At 42.8% G+C, this 17,668-nt stretch overlaps 1 protein-coding gene and 1 pseudogene across 2 annotated transcripts in view; one reads left to right on the top strand and one right to left on the bottom strand.

The window, feature by feature from the left end:
• LOC310785693 (visinin pseudogene) overlaps positions 1 to 3,647 on the bottom strand; it is a 7,436-nt pseudogene extending 3,789 nt beyond the window's left edge. The window contains exon 1 of the transcript in view: positions 3,267 to 3,647. The product of the transcript in view is annotated as a visinin pseudogene (transcript). The remainder of the gene's footprint in view (positions 1 to 3,266) is intronic.
• LOC310784876 (class I histocompatibility antigen, F10 alpha chain-like) overlaps positions 1 to 17,668 on the top strand; it is a gene marked incomplete at both ends in the record, with an annotated part of 357,580 nt that overhangs the window by 30,640 nt on the left and 309,272 nt on the right. The window lies entirely within an intron of this gene.

Here is a 17,668-nt window from a genome sequence, read left to right as displayed (position 1 = left end):
CAGAGTTGTGACATAGAGACAATCCGCATGTCTGGGAATGCCCACAAAATGTTAAATGGCTGGCGCGCGAGTGGGGTGAAACCGCCCATATATCTAAACTACAGGTTTGGGGGTACTAGAGCAGAACACAAGACGTCTGCTCAGATGTGCGTTTACTGCGGTGGTTAAATCCCCGATCGTGTCTGCCTGGGCTGGGCTATCAGCTAAATTCTAACTTTGCTGAATGGATAGAATGGGGGTTTTTACCCCACCCTGACCACGCCCCCAGCCAGACTGAGCCAGCTAAACCAGCGTCTATGACGAGATGTGGCCTCAACCTATAGTAACATTGGTTGAGACAGCACATTGAGCCCAAAGATGTTTCGTCTTTAAAATTGTTATAAGGTAACGTGTGTTTGGCCGCTAGAGGTCAGGTGACCCTCCAGGTTGGTATTAATAGACTGCTGAGCTGACAAGTAAAGGCGTAGGGTAGAGATGGGTATACTGGCAGCAGTTAAACTACAATGTTTTGTGCTGTGGACCAACGTTGCTATTTCACAATTGTTTAGGAGATCAGGTTGTCTGGTCATGACAGCCTACAGTAAACTAATACAAACTCCAGCCTATTAAATCAGTAGTCTGGAGCTGTTCGGGACCTGCATGGGGGCATGACCAAAGCGCAATGGCAGGAACCAGAATCCGGTTACCGGATACATGTGCGCCAGCAAAATCTTCCCTATAGCTAACGTTAGCTAGCTATAGAGCCTGATAACACGAGGTGACTAAAAAGTTAAGTGTGTAGTACATAAAACAAAACGTTGATGCAATAATATGCCATCGCCGCCACCGCCGCCACCGTCACCAGGCTCTTCTCTGGAAGAGCCTGCGGTGACACAAGGTTACTGAATCAGAGATTTTCAAAGTGGGAGCCGGGCCTCCCCAGGAGGGGGGCTCCAAACAGTTTCAGGGGAGGCTCAGTGAATGCAAGTGAAAAAATATGACTAGTTTATAATTAGTTATTACATTAGTTATTATTAGGTATCAAAACGAGATCACATAGAATAGCCTAAATGTGTGATTTGGTAGTAGTTCAGAGATACAGTACTTTTTGGGGGATTTTACGGTTTTTCCCACTTTCCCCGTCAGAAACAAATAGGCTACATGCCTTCAGACAGACTATTCATAATGTATTTGGTGTAGTATGATGTATGTATTTCATAATGTATTTGGTGTAGTATGATGTATGTATTTCATAATGTATTTGGTGTAGTATGATGTATGTATTTCATAATGTATTTGGTGTAGTATGATGTATGTATTTCATAATGTATTTGGTGTAGTATGATGTATGTATTTCATAATGTATTTGGTGTAGTATGATGTATGTATTTCATAATGTATTTGGTGTAGTATGATGTATGTATTTCATAATGTATTTCGTGTAGTATGATGTATGTATTTCATAATGTATTTGGTGTAGTATGATGTATGTCAAACAGCAATATCAGGCTATCTTGGCTCAATTATGGGATCAAATAACATATGATCCCATAGGCATCCAGGAATTGAGCGAGGGGGACTCCTCTTTCCAAGGCTGGAGGGAGGCCCACAGTCTCAAACTTTGAAAAGCCCTGGCCTACATGATTGCAAAGAGAGCAGAACATGTGCATAACCCGGTCCTCATATAATCTGCACATTTTTTAACCCATCCATAAACTGATAATGTGTCTATCAACAAAAACAACAGGACGCTGTTATGATGGCCTGGATTAACTGACCAGCTGTTCCTGCCTGCTTTTGTTCTGCCATTATATGACCACTAATCTTTTACATTGAAACATGGCTATAAATAGACCTATGGGAAAGTGAAGCGTTCAAAGCAGCCAGGAAGTGGGGTTGTTTTTGAATACATACAATAACATGCACTGTCTATTATGTTGGACATATGAAACACCACTTGGGCAGTAGTTATCTGTTCAGTTTCGTGAGGTTCTACTACTTTGTAATTTGAACTCAAATTATGAACATATGACTGCTTGGAACAATATCAGATTGAAACCACATTTCAGAAAGCAATCAAGTAAACTCAGTTTGAGAAAGTAACGGGGGGGGGGGGGGTGATGGTGTTCAGAAAGAATGTATTTATCTTCCATACCCCAAATAAAGAAAAAAACATGTTAATCTGTTATATATATATAGTTTTATATAAAGTCGGGTTATCGTGATTTATCGTAGCTAGCTGTTAAATGTGTTATATGGGGAGTAAAAATTATAAACATGCAGCTTAAGACTGTCAGGGAATATCCATCAATGTATTTTTAAAAATAGTCTATAAAATCTGACCTTTGTCCAATAGTCAATCAAAGGTCATAAACAGGTCCTGTAATCAACTTGCATCAATCAACTATTCTTAACCCGTCCTTCTGCCCTTGTTAATACTGGATCTCTTCACAAGTGGGGCCATACTCAAACGCAAATGAAACCTTCCAGACAGTGGTCAGAAGACAGAGGTTTATGTTTTGTCAAACTGCACAGTGGAGATGAAGAAACATGTTCATTCTTTTGTGGCTCTTGTTGACTTTTTAGTGGTCACGACTCCATCATACTACACTTTCCGCAAAACTGTATAATACTGTACTAATAATAACAATAACAATAATAATATATTCATAATATCATTTCGGTCTTGTAGTGACACCATGTTGTATGTCTTCATTAGACACTCAGATCGAATCTCCTGTTTTATTATCTCCTCTTAAGTTTCCCATCCCCAGTCCAAAGCTCTCTTATGCTTCCAATTGTTCATCAGCGTCAATTCAAGTCTACTCCAGCGGTAAAAGTGTTTCCACCTTTGCTTTCCGTTGTCTCAGCCGGCCATGAGTCTAAACATGTTTAAGTTCTATGTCCAAATCAAGTGACATCCTGAGCGACACATTGAAAAGTGAAAGATCTTTGCATCTGTTAATCCATCTGCACATCTCCTTCCTTCACAATTTGTTGTGTTGCTCTTTCATCCTCTGTCCCTTTGTGTCCATGTCCATCATCCATTCATCCATCAGTCATCCATCCATCACTTTCACCAACTTTGCCATGATGCCTTCCTCCATACTCCCATCAAAATCATCTAACCCACCCTTCATCCAAGTAACTTGACCAGATCATCAAGCCATCCCATTCCTTATGGATATAAAGGAAGCTAGACACACTTGAACTCAGTTTATCCGCCGTTATATTTGTGAGAGAGACCTAACAGCTTTCTTATTTACCACTAATACATCATAACTCACCGCGCAGATTTCCTTGACCTCTGACTTGGTGATGTATCCGTTCTTGTCCACGTCGAACAGCGAGAAGGCCCATTCCAGTTTGCTGGTGGTCTTCCCCGTTGACGTCATGTGGAGGGCGATGATGTACTCCTTGAAGTCCAGCGTGCCGTCGTCGTTGGTGTCAAAGGAGCGGAAGACGTGCCGGGCGTACGCTTGGGCGTCACTGTCTGGGAAGAACTTGCTGTAGATGGACTGGAACTCCTCTTTGCTAATGCGGCCGGTCGGACACTGCCTCTTGAAGTTGTCGTACCAATGGGCGATCTCCGCCTCGGAGAACTTGGTGTTGAGCTTCAGATCCTCCAGGATCTCCTTGGACACGGCGCCGCTCTTGGTGTTACCCATTGTTGGTGCTGTGTCGCTGGTGGTGTTTCAAAGCTATATCGACGTGTGAATCGGTGCTGGCTCACTGTGCTGGCTCACTCCTCTCTTTGTCAAAGTGGTCGACAGAAGACTGGTCCTATATGCTTGGCCTCGGTCCTGGACCGCACCTCAGCCCATGGAGACAAATGCTGTGAAAGAGAGGAGAGAAGATGCTTGGTAAGCTCAATAAGCCAGTCAACCATCAGTGATGTGAGTCTGAGGCATCACAGAGAGGGGTCAACACAGGTCAAAGTAAAAATGTGTGTTTGCTGTGCAAAGTGCCATGCTGCAGCCAGGTGGCACTTCTCTGCTGTTTTAAAATGGTCAGCAGGCCAGCTTGGCAGCAGGCCAGCTTGGCAGCAGGCCAGCTTGGCAGCAGGCCAGCTTGGCAGCAGGCCAGCTCATTGGCACAGAAGAGGGAGGGGGACCTTTTTATGACAGATTAGAGCAGAACTGGTAACTCCAACATTGATGGCGATATAATTCTAAATGTCAGAAGACCCACAGATATTATTATTATTACAACAACAACAACAACAACAACAACAACAACAACAACAGTATTGTAACTGGTGTGTGTGTGTGTGTGTGTGTGTGTGTGAAGCATATGCCCATGGGACTTGTGTGTGTTGTTTGTCCGTGGCCGTCCTCAGAATCACAATCAGCTTAATTGGCCAATAGGACAAGGATTCTTGAACAACTGCAGCAGAGGACAACATGTCTTGACTTCTTGCTTAAGTGTATAGCAGAACTTTGAATGTGTATATAGGCTCTTATGTAAATAAATACAAAGGACATATTTTGACTTTGGTGAACCTGCACAACTTAAACTGCATTTGAACACAAACTTGCTTGTTTTGTTGTAAAAAGTAAAGAAATCTAAGTAATAAAAAATGTCATGATCTTGTATCTGTTTCTCTTGGGGGTGTGTGTAAAAACAACTTACAGTAGGAAGTGTGTTTTTGTGGTTAGAGTGAGCGCGTCTCAGCTCTGCATGAGGTGATCTAGTTTAGTGCCGTACGATAAGGGCAGGCTGTTTCATTGACAGCCTGTCAGGGGGACACCCATGCTCTATATATACATATACTGTTGAATTGGTGTTTGTTTGCTTGTGACATTTTATTCATTGGAGTCTGTCTCACTACAGTGGTGCAGTTGGTGCTAATTAACACTTGGCAATTCCTCATTCAGGCCTGGTGTGTGAAACAAGGCGGAGGAGTCCACCCTCAGGTACAGAGGCGTAGTGGAACATGCCAAGTTGTGGTTTGAGTAGAATCAAATGTATAAATCTATTTTGAGTGTCAGAAAGTTGATCGGGACATTGCAATATATTTGATTGGTCATCCAGTTATTCAGTGATATTAATGTAACAAATTATTGTATTAAATGTAATCCTTGATCTGTTAGTTCTTTAATAGAGAGGCAAAGTGACGCCTACTTCCTGCTTCTGCACTGTACCAGATATTTTTATCCGCCTTTTTTTCCCCCATAGACATTTCGTAAAATGCTTTTAAAATAGTTGTACTTCGTCGAACCAAACGGGTCAGCTAACGCTATAATCGGGAGAGACCATAGAACATTTCACTCGGACCAAAACCTAAAGAAAAATATTTTCTTTAAACCCACGTTTTTTTTAACGTTTTGGTGCCAGTGAAATGTTATGTGATCTCTCCTGTTTCTAAATATATCTGTACCGTTTGGTTTGAACCAGTACAACTATTTTTATAAGCATTTGACCCAATGTGTATGGGAAAATAAATGGCGGATGAAAATCTCTGGTACAGTGCTGAAGCAGGAAGTAGGCGGTCACTTTGCCTCTCTATTAACACTGACAATTGCTTGTCGGTCCTGTGTTAATCCTGTACCTGGCCCCGTATACAATTTGGTGTTAGGATAATTTCTCACTTGAACTGAGTCAATGGGTCCCTAGACATGAAAAATCACCGAGGTGCTTGGACTGCTGCAAGCCAAGGCCGTGTGCAAAGCCCCCATGTGACCTCAAGTGTTGCCTGTACAAGCTCCTCCCCCTCTTAGCAGCCACATGGTTGATCTGAACTGGTGATACTGAGTGAGCATGTTGTGCGTGCGTGCGTGCGTGCGTGCGTCCGTGTGTGTGTGTGTGTGTGTGTGTGTGTGTGTGGTGGGGAAGGGGGTTTACACTTGTCTTGTAACTGGTGTGTTTGTGAAGCCTGGGACTTGTGTGTGTGTGACTTGTGTATGTGTGTGACTTGTGTGTGTACTTGGCCAGCTTAATTGGCCAAGTAGGACAAGGATTCTTGGACATCTGCAGCAGAGGACAACATGTCTTGGCTTCTTGCTGAAGTGTAGCAGAGCTTTGAATGTGTATAGGCTATTATGTAAATACAAAGGCCATATTTAGATTTTTGTGAACCTGTCAACTTGAACTGCATTTAAGCACAAACTTGCTTGTTTTGTTGTAATAAAAAGTAATAAAGAAATCAAAGTAATAAAAAATGTCATGATCTGTTTCTCTTGGGTGTGTGTCTAAAAACAACTTAGAGTAAAGGAAGTGTGTTTTTGTGGTTAGAGTGAGCCCGTCTCAGCTCTGCATGAGGTGACCTAGTTTAGTGCCGTACGATAAGGGCAGGCTGTTTCATTGACAGCCTCTGAGTGTGATTAAAATCATCACATGGTGTCTGTGTGTCAAACCTCCACAACAAATTCACCTTGAGTCAAACTATCACCAGGGTTGAAGGGGGCTTGGGGAAGAGTGTAGCAGTGTGGGCTATGTCTCCAGGGTTGAAGGGGGCTTGGGGAAGAGTGTAGTAGAGTGGGCTATGTCTCCAGGGTTGAAGGGGGCTTGTGGAAGAGGGTAGTAGTGTGGGCTATGTCTCCAGGGTTGAAGGGGGCTTGGGGAAGAGTGTAGCAGTGTGGGCTATGTCTCCAGGGTTGAAGGGGGCTTGGGGAAGAGTGTAGTAGTGTGGGCTATGTCTCCAGGGTTGAAGGGGGCTTGGGGAAGAGTGTAGTAGAGTGGGCTATGTCTCCAGGGTTGAAGGGGGCTTGTGGAAGAGGGTAGTAGTGTGGGCTATGTCTCCAGGGTTGAAGGGGGCTTGGGGAAGAGTGTAGTAGTGTGGGCTATGTCTCCAGGGTTGAAGGGGGCTTGGGGAAGAGTGTAGTAGAGTGGGCTATGTCTCCAGGGTTGAAGGGGGCTTGGGGAAGAGTGTAGCAGTGTGGGCTATGTCTCCAGGGTTGAAGGGGGCTTGGGGAAGAGTGTAGTAGTGTGGGCTATGTCTCCAGGGTTGAAGGGGGCTTGGGGAAGAGTGTAGTAGAGTGGGCTATGTCTCCAGGGTTGAAGGGGGCTTGTGGAAGAGGGTAGTAGTGTGGGCTATGTCTCCAGGGTTGAAGGGGGCTTGGGGAAGAGTGTAGCAGTGTGGGCTATGTCTCCAGGGTTGAAGGGGGCTTGGGGAAGAGTGTAGCAGTGTGGGCTATGTCTCCAGGGTTGAAGGGAGCTTGGGGAAGAGTGTAGCAGTGTGGGCTATGTCTCCAGGGTTGAAGGGGGCTTGGGGAAGAGTGTAGTAGTGTGGGCTATGTCTCCAGGGTTGAAGGGGGCTTGGGGAAGAGTGTAGTAGAGTGGGCTATGTCTCCAGGGTTGAAGGGGGCTTGTGGAAGAGGGTAGTAGTGTGGGCTATGTCTCCAGGGTTGAAGGGGGCTTGTGGAAGAGGGTAGTAGTGTGGGCTATGTCTCCAGGGTTGAAGGGGGCTTGTGGAAGAGGGTAGTAGTGTGGGCTATGTCTCCAGGGTTGAAGGGGGCTTGGGGAAGAGTGTAGTAGTGTGGGCTATGTCTCCAGGGTTGAAGGGGGCTTGGGGAAGAGTGTAGTAGTGTGGGCTATGTCTCCAGGGTTGAAGGGGGCTTGGGGAAGAGTGTAGTAGTGTGGGCTATGTCTCCAGGGTTGAAGGGGGCTTGGGGAAGAGTGTAGTAGAGTGGGCTATGTCTCCAGGGTTGAATGGGGCTTGTGGAAGAGTGTAGTAGAGTGGGCTATGGCACAATGACTTGCTAGAGCAGTGCTTCCCAAAGTGGGGTCGCCTGGAATTCAAATGGGTTCGCCTGAAATTATTATTATTATTTTACTTTTTACACCACACACAATTTAAACCTCCCGAAGAGTATTTGGTTGAAAGATTGACAGGTATTTAAGTTCTGAGTTCAAGTCAGGAGTTTAATGTCAGATGTATTTATTTATTTATTTATTTATTTATTTATTTATTTATTTATTTATTTATTTATTTATTTATTTATTTATTTATTTATTTATTTATTTATTTATTTATTTATTTATTTCATCATCAGGTCGAGTGGGTTCCTCGGGCAATGATGGATCTCCATTCCTCCCTCGCCTGCATACACGTTCCAATTTCTCCTGCAGTCAGCGCGGTGTCTCGCCTTAAAGTGTCCACATATGTTAGTTGCTGTCTTCCCCTTCTTTTAGTTCCGTGTGTCGGCTCCCACAGTACCAGCTTCTGTGCTGCTAGCTCCGGACGTCTATAACAGTGACCAGCAAGCCTCAGCTGCCTGAGTCGTATCTTCTCACTTAGCTTAGGCAGCTCTTGGTGAAGATCTACGTTTGTGATATGGGTGCCAGGGTGGATGTTGAGGGCATGCTGAAGCACCCGCGTGTAGCATCCGTTTAGTCTGTTCTGCCTCTGTTGACTCAAGGTCCATGTTTCAGAGCCATAGATCAACACTGAATCCACGGATGCAATGAACAGGGCAAGTTTGATTTTTCTAGAAAGGCCTGTCCTCCATATGTTGATTGATTGATTGATTGATTGATTGATTGATTGATTGATTGATTGATTTTATTTTTGGGGGCGGGGAGATCAGAATTCTGAGAAAAATGTCAGAAGACTTCTGAGATTCTGAGAGTCAGAATTCTCAGATTAATGTCAGAATTCTGAGATTAAAGTCAGAATTCTCAGTTTAAAATTAGAATTCTGAGATTAATGTCAAAATTCTGAGATTAAAGTCAGGATTCCGAGGGAAAAAGTCAGCATTCTGATTTTAAAATCGAGCTGAAATGGCATCTCCAGGAGATGTGATTGCATATCGTGACATATTCCCAGTGAAACAGGGTAGAGAGGCGGGACATTGTGCGTGGAGGAGTTTGATTTGACTGTTGGAAAGTGGGTGTGTCTGGGAGAGGGACTGGTGTCAGGCGTTGACTAGTCTCAACCAGGGTGGGAATTTAGTCATTTTAGGGGTGTGGCCATCTGGCCTTCAGCATCACATATTTTTTTAGGGCACAAGGCCACATGCCAGGGCACAAAGGTCATTGCTCTGTTGACATCATGAAGAGCGATTTTTCTGAAATGTGTTAAAATGAGTCAATGACACATCCTTTGCATAGAGCAGCTACATTAAACTGAGTGAGGTGAGGGATCTGTGCCTCGGAGCAGCGCGAGACATCAGTTCAAAATAGCCTAATGTATTTTACAGGACAAATCTGAAACCTAACGGTCACGTTTCAATAACAAACACAATATCATGTGAATACAGCCCTGTGCACCCTGTGCTCACTGGCTGGCTCACTGCACCCAGGCAGCCCCAGAGCAGAGGCCTGGGCGGCTGGCCCCCTCTGTCACACAGCCTCCATCTCCCTGAAGCAGAGTGCTGGGTGCCCGCCTTGAAGCTGTGATGAGCCACGCTAAATAACGATATTCCTGGAATGCGAGTTAACGAGCCAGTTACATGTCCTTTGCATTCAACATTAAATGAAGACATTATAGTTCATGTTATGTTGTATGTTACATACTTATTGGCGCAGTATATTCAGATTTATGGGCTGAAAAGTCTGCCCATAGGCAGCCATGTTGTCTGCTCTGAGTTTTTCTCCTAACCATGAAGATTGATTGACAGCTGTCATGTTATGATATTGGTTGAAATTGTGTTGAAATGTGATAGTACTACATGACATCAGCATACTGTAGATATTACAGCATCGTTATGAATGAAGACATGCTGGGTCACTTTTGATGTGAAAAACCAAAGAAATTGATTGATTTTTTTTTGTTAAAAAAGCTGCACTGTATGACCCTATGACCAGGGATGTGATCTAAAGTTAAACAGTCATTTTTCATTTCAGCTCAACTTCAATGTCAGCATTCTCAGATTGAAGTGATTGAAGTTTGAATGTCTGCGGTCCCTTTGAATGTCAAAGTGGGGTCACAAGCCCAAAACGTTTGGGAACCCCTGTTCTAGGGGTCTTTAGGGGGGTACGGTGGTGCAGTGGAGGGGGTACGGTGGTGCAGTGGAGGGGGTACGGTGGTGCAGTGGAGGGGGTACGGTGGTGCAGTGGTAAGCACTGTCGCCTCACAGCTCGAAGGTCCTGGATTCGATTCGCACCTGGGACGCTGTTGGCGCTGGAGTTGTGACCCCCCCCATATCTTCAGTGCCTACTGCCCAGGTGGGCTATCTCGTCGAAAGGGCCTTTCTGTGTGGAGTTTGCATGTTCTCCCCGTACCCCCCAGGGGGTTCCTCCATACATGACCCCCCACTAAAAACATGCAGAAGATCGGCATCCGACCAGTGACGACAACATCTGAAGTTGGTCCAATGATGGTCCAATGAAGGTCCCCGGGCGCTGAAAAGAAATAGCGACCACTGCTCTTGGCCTGCCCCTTGGAGGAAAGGACAAGCCTGGATAGGTCAAATGCAGAGGACATATTTCACCGGCCACTGTCAGCATTGCACCCGCATGCATGTGTTGTAGTGTGTTCGTGTGACAATAAAGACGGGCTGCAGTCTGAAATCGTGTGTTTTTTTTTTTTTTTAAGGGTCTAACCTAACTAGGGGACAAGAACCAAGGTGGAATCAGGCTGACTCACTGCCAGGCATTGGGTGAATCAGATAAGAACGGGTATTTTTTATCTGGGTCATCTAAAGCATAACCCATGACATCACTGTCTCTTCTGAATTCCTATTGGCTAGGACTGGGCTCTTGACTGTGAGGCTGACTGCTGAAGGGATCCGTCGGCCGACACTTTGTCATTCTTTTCAAGTCTGCTTCTAAGATGAAGGTGTTCATTTTGTTGTTGCTCCTTTTGTGTCACGATGCATCTCCAGGTAAGATCACATCTAAAATCTTTCCTATAAACATATGTCACGTTAAGATGAATTATATTCACATCTCTACATGAATACATTTGAGTCTTCCTAGTATGCTAAGTAAAATTGATTATGGATGTGAAGATATTCAAGTTCAAGTAAACGTTATTGTCCCCCGAGGGGAAATTTGTCGTGCAGCCAGGTAAAAACTTTTTCTGCCTGTTGATTTTTTGAATGATGATCACACTCTTGACTCACATCACTCATATATTACTGTATTTCATCTGACAATGTGTGTCCTCTTGGCTCTTACCACCATTTTAGACCTTTTCTTTTCTTTTCTTTTTTGATCATCAAAATAAACACAATGTTAGGACACAGAGACACAGACTGAGACAGCAGGACAGTTTGAAAGTTAATTTATTGGAACAGGGGAAAGGGGAGCTGGGAGTCTTTAGGCCAGGCTGGGCAGACTGAGGCAGAGGGCAGAGAGGGAGCTGGCTTGGCAGACAGGCTGATGAGCTGGTCCAGGGCAGGAGGCAGGCAGGCGAGTGCTGGAGGCAGCACTCGAGCAGGAGTCCAGCTGAGGTTCTTTGAGTATGAGCCGGGTATAGTCGGTTTCAACTCAACAACAGCTGACTTCCTGTTGCAGTGTTTGCTAATAAAATAAGTGACAGGACATAAGAAAGGTTCCAAACTGTTCCCTAGCAACAGGATTCTGTGAAAACCGCCTATATGAAGCGAGCAGATGATTAGATGATAGATGGCAGCTGATGCCTGACTCCCACACACTTGACTCCAACCCTGCAATTAAAGACACACACACACACACACACACACACACACACACGCACGCACGCACGCGCGCACACACACACACACACACACACACACACACACACTCACACACGCTCACACACACACACACACACACACACACACACACACACACACACACGCACGCACGCATGCAGGCTCTCACACACACACACACAAACACACACACACGGTGGCTCAGTGGTTAGCGCTGTTGCCTCACAGCAAGAAGGTTGTGGGTTCGAATCCACCCAGTTCCTCTCTCTCTGTGGAGTTAACGTGTTCCCTGTGTTTGTGTGAGTTTCATCTGGGTGGTCTGGTTTTCTCCAACAGACCAAAGATATGTTGTGTTTGTGTAGTAAGTAATTAATAAAATGTGTAGTACGCAGTATGTGCAGTACATGAGGTATGTAACCTGGGTGTAGAAATGTTAGTATACTGTCATGATGCTATATAAATCCCTTTGAGACATGCTTGTGTTATAAGGTGCTATAAACATAACTGAACTGAACACAGGCAGATGGAGAGAGACTAGTAATAAGGTGTTATAAACATAACTGAACACAGGGAGATGGAGAGACCAGTAATAAGGTGTTATAAACATAACTGAACTGAACACATGCAGATGGAGAGAGACTAGTAATAAGGTGTTATAAACATAACTGAACTGAACACATGCAGATGAGGAGAGACTAGTAATAAGGGGTTATAAACATAACTGAACTGAACACAGGCAGATGGAGAGAGACTAGTAATAAGGTGTTATAAACATAACTGAACACAGGGAGATGGAGAGACCAGTAATAAGGTGTTATAAACATAACTGAACTGAACACAGGCAGATGGAGAGAGACTAGTAATAAGGTGTTATAAACATAACTGAACTGAACACATGCAGATGAGGAGAGACTAGTAATAAGGGGTTATAAACATAACTGAACTGAACACAGGGAGATGGAGAGACCAGTAATAAGGTGTTATAAACATAACTGAACACAGGGAGATGGAGAGACCAGTAATAAGGTGTTATAAACATAACTGAACTGAACACAGGCAGATGGAGAGAGACTAGTAATAAGGTGTTATAAACATAACTGAACTGAACACATGCAGATGAGGAGAGACTAGTAATAAGGGGTTATAAACATAACTGAACTGAACACAGGGAGATGAGAGAGACTAGTAATAAGGGGTTATAAACATAACTGAACTGAACACATGCAGATGGAGAGAGACCAGTAATAAGGGGTTATAAACATAACTGAACTGAACACAGGCAGATGGAGAGAGACTAGTAATAAGGGGTTATAAACATAACTGAACTGAACACAGGCAGATGGAGAGAGACCAGTAATAAGGGGTTATAAACATAACATAACTGAACACAGGCAGATGGAGAGAGACCAGTAATAAGGGGTTATAAACATAACTGAACTGAACACAGGCAGATGGAGAGAGACTAGTAATAAGGGGTTATAAACTGAACTGAACTGAACCCAGGCAGATGGAGAGAGACCAGTAATAAGGGGTTATAAACATAACTGAACACAGGCAGATGGAGAGAGACTAGTAATAAGGGGTTATAAACATAACTGAACACAGGCAGATGGAGAGAGACCAGTAATAAGGGGTTATAAACATAACTGAACACAGGCAGATGGAGAGAGACTAGTAATAAGGGGTTATAAACTGAACTGAACTGAACCCAGGCAGATGGAGAGAGACCAGTAATAAGGGGTTATAAACATAACTGAACACAGGCAGATGGAGAGAGACTAGTAATAAGGGGTTATAAACATAACTGAACACAGGCAGATGGAGAGAGACCAGTAATAAGGGGTTATAAACATAACTGAACACAGGCAGATGGAGAGAGACCAGTAATAAGGTGTTATAAACATAACTGAACTGAACACATGCAGATGGAGAGAGACCAGTAATAATGGGTTATAAACATAACTGAACTGAACACATGCAGATGGAGAGAGGCCAGTAATAAGGGGTTATAAACATAACTGAACTGAACACAGGCAGATGGAGAGAGACTAGTAATAAGGGGTTATAAACTGAACTGAACTGAACCCAGGCAGATGGAGAGAGACTAGTAATAAGGGGTTATAAACATAACTGAACACAGGCAGATGGAGAGAGACTAGTAATAAGGGGTTATAAACATAACTGAACACAGGCAGATGGAGAGAGACCAGTAATAAGGGGTTATAAACATAACTGAACACAGGCAGATGGAGAGAGACCAGTAATAAGGGGTTATAAACATAACTGAACACAGGCAGATGGAGAGAGACCAGTAATAAGGGGTTATAAACATAACTGAACACAGGCAGATGGAGAGAGACTAGTAATAAGGGGTTATAAACATAACTGAACACAGGCAGATGGAGAGAGACCAGTAATAAGGGGTTATAAACATAACTGAACACAGGCAGATGGAGAGAGACTAGTAATAAGGGGTTATAAACTGAACTGAACTGAACCCAGGCAGATGGAGAGAGACCAGTAATAAGGGGTTATAAACATAACTGAACACAGGCAGATGGAGAGAGACTAGTAATAAGGGGTTATAAACATAACTGAACACAGGCAGATGGAGAGAGACCAGTAATAAGGGGTTATAAACATAACTGAACACAGGCAGATGGAGAGAGACTAGTAATAAGGGGTTATAAACATAACATAACTGAACACAGGCAGATGGAGAGAGACCAGTAATAAGGGGTTATAAACATAACTGAACTGAACACATGCAGATGGAGAGATACCAGTAATAAGGTGTTATAAACATAACTGAACTGAACACAGGCAGATGGAGAGATACCAGTAATAAGGTGTTATAAACATAACTGAACTGAACACAGGCAGATGGAGAGAGACCAGTAATAAGGTGTTATAAACATAACTGAACTGAACACAGGCAGATGGAGAGAGACCAGTAATAAGGTGCTATAAACATAACTGAACTGAACACAGGCAGATGGAGAGAGACCAGTAATAAGGTGTTATAAACATAACTGAACACAGGCAGATGGAGAGAGACTAGTAATAAGGGGTTATAAACATAACTGAACACAGGCAGATGGAGAGAGACCAGTAATAAGGGGTTATAAACATAACTGAACACAGGCAGATGGAGAGAGACCAGTAATAAGGGGTTATAAACATAACTGAACACAGGCAGATGGAGAGAGACTAGTAATAAGGGGTTATAAACATAACTGAAGTGAACAGAAGGAGATGGAGAGAGACCAGTAATAAGGTGCTATAAACATACCTGAACTGAACACAGGCAGATGGAGAGAGACCAGTAATAAGGTGTTATAAACATAACTGAACACAGGCAGATGGAGAGAGACCAGTAATAAGGTGTTATAAACATAACTGAACACAGGCAGATGGAGAGAGACTAGTTATAAGGTGTTATAAACATAACTGAACTGAACACAGGCAGATGGAGAGAGACTAGTAATAAGGGGCTATAAACATAACATAACTGAACACAGGCAGATGGAGAGAGACCAGTAATAAGGTGTTATAAACATAACTGAACACAGGCAGATGGAGAGAGACTAGTAATAAGGTGCTATAAACATAACATAACTGAACACAGGCAGATGAGAGAGACTAGTAATAAGGGGTTATAAATATAACTGAACTGAACACAGGCAGATGGAGAGAGACTAGTTATAAGGTTTTATAAACATAACTGAACTGAACACAGGCAGATGGAGAGAGACCAGTAATAAGGTGTTATAAACATAACATAACTGAACACAGGCAGATGGAGAGAGACTAGTTATAAGGTGTTATAAACATAACTGAACTGAACACAGGCAGATGGAGAGAGACTAGTAATAAGGGGCTATAAACATAACATAACTGAACACAGGCAGATGGAGATAGACTAGTAATAAGGGGCTATAAACATAACATAACTGAACACAGGCAGATGGAGAGAGACCAGTAATAAGGTGTTATAAACATAACATAACTGAACACAGGCAGATGGAGAGAGACTAGTAATAAGGTGTTATAAACATAACTGAACTGAACACAGGCAGATGGAGAGAGACTAGTAATAAGGGGCTATAAACATAACATAACTGAACACAGGCAGATGGAGATAGACTAGTAATAAGGGGCTATAAACATAACATAACTGAACACAGGCAGATGGAGAGAGACCAGTAATAAGTGTTATAAACATAACTGAACTGAACACAGGCAGATGGAGAGAGACTAGTAATAAGGTGTTATAAACATAACTGAACTGAACACAGGCAGATGGAGAGAGACTAGTAATAAGGTGTTATAAACATAACTGAACTGAACACAGGCAGATGGAGAGAGACTTGTAATAAGGGGTTATAAACATAACTGAACTGAACACAGGCAGATGGAGAGAGACCAGTAATAAGGTGTTATAAACATAACTGAACTGAACACAGGCAGATAGAGAGAGACTTGTAATAAGGGGTTATAAACATAACTGAACTGAACACAGGCAGATGGAGAGAGACTTGTAATAAGGGGTTATAAACATAACTGAACTGAACACAGGCAGATGGAGAGAGACTTGTAATAAGGGGTTATAAACATAACTGAACTGAACACAGGCAGATAGAGAGAGACTTGTAATAAGGGGTTATAAACATAACTGAACTGAACACAGGCAGATGGAGAGAGACTTGTAATAAGGGGTTATAAACATAACTGAACTGAACACAGGCAGATGGAGAGAGACTAGTAATAAGGTGTTATAAACATAACTGAACTGAACACAGGCAGATGGAGAGAGACTAGTAATAAGGTGTTATAAACATAACTGAACTGAACACAGGCAGATGGAGAGAGACTAGTAATAAGGTGTTATAAACATAACTGAACTGAACACAGGCAGATGGAGAGAGACCAGTAATAAGGTGCTATAAACATAACTGAACTGAACACAGGCAGATGGAGAGAGACTAGTAATAAGTGTTATAAACATAACTGAACTGAACACAGGCAGATGGAGAGAGACTAGTAATAAGGTGTTATAAACATAACATAACTGAACACAGGCAGATGGAGAGAGACTAGTAATAATGTGTTATAAACATAACTGAACTGAACACAGGCAGATGGAGAGAGACCAGTAATAAGTGTTATAAACATAACTGAACTGAACACAGGCAGATGGAGAGAGACCAATAATAAGGTGCTATAAACATAACATAACTGAACACAGGCAGATGGAGAGAGACTAGTAATAAAGGGTTATAAACATAACTGAACTGAACACAGGCAGATGGAGAGAGACCAGTAATAAGGTGCTATAAACATAACATAACTGAACACAGGCAGATGGAGAGAGACTAGTAATAAAGGGTTATAAACATAACTGAACTGAACACAGGCAGATGGAGAGAGACTAGTAATAATGTGTTATAAACATAACTGAACTGAACACAGGCAGATGGAGAGAGACCAGTAATAAGTGTTATAAACATAACTGAACTGAACACAGGCAGATGGGGAGAGACTAGTAATAAGGGGTTATAAATATAACTGAACTGAACACAGGGAGATGGAGAGAGACTAGTAATAAGGTGTTATAAACATAACATAACTGAACACAGGCAGATGGAGAGAGACCAGTAATAAGGTGTTATAAACATAACTGAACTGAACACAGGCAGATGGAGAGAGACTAGTAATAAGGTGTTATAAACATAACTGAACTGAACACAGGCAGATGGAGAGACCAGTAATAAGGTGTTATAAACATAACATAACTGAACACATGGAGATGGAGAGAGACTAGTAATAAGGGGTTATAAACATAACTGAACTGAACACAGGCAGATGGAGAGAGACCAGTAATAAGGGCTTATAAACATAACATAACTGAGCACATGGAGATGGAGAGAGACTAGTAATAAGGTGTTATAAACATAACTGAACTGAACACAGGGAGATGGAGAGAGACTAGTAATAAGGTGTTATAAACATAACTGAACACAGGGAGATGGAGAGAGACACGTAATAAGGTGTTATAAACATAACTGAACTGAACACAGGGAGATGGAGAGAGACTAGTAATAAGGTGTTATAAACATAACTGAACT

The sequence above is a fragment of the Poromitra crassiceps genome (genome assembly GCF_964638095.1).
Source record: "Poromitra crassiceps genome assembly, chromosome: 11".
Taxonomy (NCBI): Eukaryota; Metazoa; Chordata; class Actinopteri; order Beryciformes; family Melamphaidae; genus Poromitra; species Poromitra crassiceps.
Note: the sequence above shows the minus strand (reverse complement) of the source record. Positions and strands in the feature narration are given on the sequence as shown.